Below are 3,608 nucleotides of genomic sequence, written 5' to 3'. Positions count from 1 at the left end.
AGCAAAAAAAAACCAAAGAACTGATTAAATTGATCCCAGACTTTGTGTTTAGAAGCTGCAACTTCCTTTTAGCTATCTAATTGTGAAGCAATGTTAAATGAGATTAGCTGAGATAAAAATCACAATTTATAAACTGTAACCTGCTATATGACAATTATAGTGGGTGAGGAAAATTAAAACATAATTTATAATTCTCATGGTTGTATGTTTATCTAGCCCTTTATTAAATCAGACAGCAATTAAATTTATTGACAGGCTTGGTTCATATTTATGGAAATTTATTTCAAGCATTCTTATGCTTGCTGTTGCATTATGCCAAGTAACTTCACTGAGCTTCAATGTTTAAGCTTATTAATATAGGTTTTGGCTATATCTAAGAACAGTAGCACTTTCAAAAGGTGAGAGACTTAGAGACCTAAAAATTAAGAAAATGTCAATGTTAGTGTCCACCCATTATAGTTTCTGTAGTGATTCTAGGATTGGCAAGTGATTGTACAGAGCACAAATTCTATTTTTTATTTATGAACAGTGTATTAACAGCAGCCCATGTGATCATCTAGTATAGCCTCCCATTTGATGCAGAAATCTCTGAAGAACAATTTTTGTCAGGCAGGTTGCTAGATTCCATATCTCTTACTGACAAAAAGTTCTTTGAATATTGTCCCCAACTGCTTTGAAATTTCATCTTTTGGTCTTGATTCAGCTGTCTGATGGGACATAGAAGCCTGCTCATGTATCTTTCCAAGATTTTCTAATATGTCATTATTCAGAGGTTGCCATGGTGGATAATTCATCACAATCATACAGGGAACTTATTTGCAGATGCAAATTTCAAAGCCTTTCCCTGCCGCCCACCCCTGGATTATAATTCATAGGTCTTAAATGGGCCCCGGGTGGTTCCCATGGGAACTAAGGAATATAAGAACTGATGATCTGGAGAGAGTTTTACCAGATGGCAAAGAGAGTACATTGTCTAATAGTTGTAAATGGATTTGATTTGACCAAAATAGCTTAATTCTTGACTAACATTAGGAACCCTAATTAAAATATAACTTTTTATTCTAAAAATTTGAACCACTTTGTTTTTATAACCACACTTTTGGGAAGATCTGAGAAACTAGAAAAAAATGGGTTAACATTCTAAAGATTGATGACTGCCAAGTATAACACCAGAGCAAAGAATAGTTTGCACTTAACCTGAAGTGCTAAAGGGCAAAATTAAAAACTTATCTGCAATAAGCCAGTCATAAGTAATTTTGATGCATAAATTAAATCTGTCTTAGACTAAGATTAAAAAGATGTGGGCATGTACACAACTCATTTGTAGTTAAGGAAATACAAATAAACACTTCAATGAAATGCTATTACACACCCACCAAACTGACGATAAAACAATAGAAGAAACTCTCATCCAATACTAGTGGAAGTGAATATTTGTTCAACCAATTTGAAAAACAGTTGGCCATATCTACTAATTTGAACATACACTTTACAACCTAGCATTTCCATTCTTAATATATACCCAAGAGAAAAGCATGCATATGTGCACCAAAAACATATATATAATATGCACAAAAATCTTTTAGAAATAGCCACGACTGAAAAAAAAAATCTAAATGTCCATCGCAAGAAGAGTGGATAAACTGGGTTTCATTCATATAATAAGATGCACACATATATGTACACACGCAAAGAAAACATTACAGCTATAGCAACAATATATAGGTGAATTTCACAAAAATTGATAGAAAAAAGCCAGATATGAAAAAATTATGCTTCATTTTTTTATCTATACAAGGTTCTAAAGGTAGAATTAATCTATGATTTTGGAAGTAAAGAAGGAGTTATCTCTGGGGAGAAGTGAAGGATAGTGATGAAGAGAGCATTAGGGAACATCTGAGGTTCTGGTAAGCTTTCCTTGACCTGAATGTTGGTTTACACTGATGTATATACCTGATAATAATTTACTGAACTGTGTTCTTGTGATTTTTAAACTTTTCTGCATATATTATACATCAATGGAAAATGTTTTTTTTTTAACCTAAAGGCGTATAAGCTACATTAGAATGTTTTAGAAATTCTAGTTAATTTTTCCAACTAGGCTAAACAGTTTTTCTCTTTATAGGTACAACTTTTAAAAAAAGAATTTATGGTCCACTTTTTATGTTTTAAAGGAAATTCTCCACTCCTAAATGCTTCCAATATTTTTTTCCTAGCATGTCAGATGTACATTATTCAATCCAGTTGATTGGCCTCATGGCATAAAAATGGAATCCAAAGACTGTAAAAGCAATGTTTGCTTACAATAAAATTGTGAAATAAGCAGATATTAGAATTTACACTTTAATAAATAATTCTAAATTGCATGCTGTTAAGCCTTGCCACTTTTTCCCCCTAGAAAGTCAGAAATCATTTTAGGCTCTGAAGTCTTTCTCTCTAGATAGTCAAATGAAGACATTTCATTTTTCTCCAGTTTACATTCTGCACATTATGCTGAGTTGAAGTTCAGGGGCAAAGAGTTGCTCACTACACTCCAGCCCTGGCAGAGATGCTTCTCATCGCCTTTCTATGAAAATCTTCTATCTCCTTTTATTTGGCATAAGATTTGAAGCATGTGAAGCTGCTGAGTTATGTATTTTTCTGGCTTTTATTCTACACCTCTATTAGGATTCTAGGGCCTAGTCTTTGACTGCGTACATAATATTGTTGTCCCTGTCCCTTGACCACCTCCCTTCCTCCCTCATTTCTTTCTTTCTTTCTGTCTTAAATTCTTCCCTATTTACTCATTTCCAACTCCAAGATTCCTGAACACAGGAGAAAGCAGATCTTATTTAATAAGGGACGTTAGCCTCTGACATTTAAACTACCACACAAGCACTGGGTACTTGTAAATTATAAAGCAAAATAATCCCTTCAAGTGTTCTACATTATTTCAATCATTATCATGATGCAAGTCCAGGAGAGTTCAAAGGATTTGATGGTGCCATTTCTAAATTGGGTGATTCAAGCAAAGTCCATGTTCTCTGTAATTATCTCAATATCGTGACTGCAATGCTCAATAAGTCATAGGAATGCCACCTTCATTTCTCTCTCATTCTCTTCACAGCATTAATCCACTTTAAATTGCAAACATCTATGTAAACTTGTATAAACACATGCTGTATTTTCATCAGCGTCACCTCTCTATATACTCTCAAATAATTGCTAAACACTCATATTTAAATTCTAAGTATCAATTCAGCTATTTATCTAATAAAAGGAATACTTCATTAGCAGTTTCCAGCCCAGCAGAAATTGATACACTAATTTAACAAAATATGAAGAAGAATGGCATATGAGAAGGCTTCTTCAGTATGCAATTGTTCACTTTGGTTCTAAATGTTCTGCTCCTGACCTAATAAGCTCTGACAGAAACAGAAAAGCTTCGTAGTCACTAGAGAAACACTTTTTTAAAATCCCACAGCACTGAAAATTAATTATCCCACAGAAGTTACCACTCTAAGCATTAAAAAGCTTTAAATCCATTATAAAAGTAGTCTTTATGAAATATAGGTACATGCCTTCTTAAATAAAATGCATCAATATTTTATTAATTATTCATTTTTCAC

The 3,608-nt window shown here is 33.2% G+C and overlaps 1 protein-coding gene across 1 annotated transcript in view; it reads right to left on the bottom strand.

Moving 5' to 3' along the window:
* LRP1B (low density lipoprotein receptor-related protein 1B) overlaps positions 1–3,608 on the bottom strand; it is a 542,706-nt gene that overhangs the window by 60,164 nt on the left and 478,934 nt on the right. The gene's annotated exons all lie outside the window — the stretch shown is intronic.

Source organism: Propithecus coquereli, unplaced genomic scaffold, assembly GCF_000956105.1.
Source record: "Propithecus coquereli isolate 6110/MARCELLA unplaced genomic scaffold, Pcoq_1.0 Scaffold33, whole genome shotgun sequence".
Classification (NCBI taxonomy): domain Eukaryota; kingdom Metazoa; phylum Chordata; class Mammalia; order Primates; family Indriidae; genus Propithecus; species Propithecus coquereli.
Note: the sequence above shows the minus strand (reverse complement) of the source record. Positions and strands in the feature narration are given on the sequence as shown.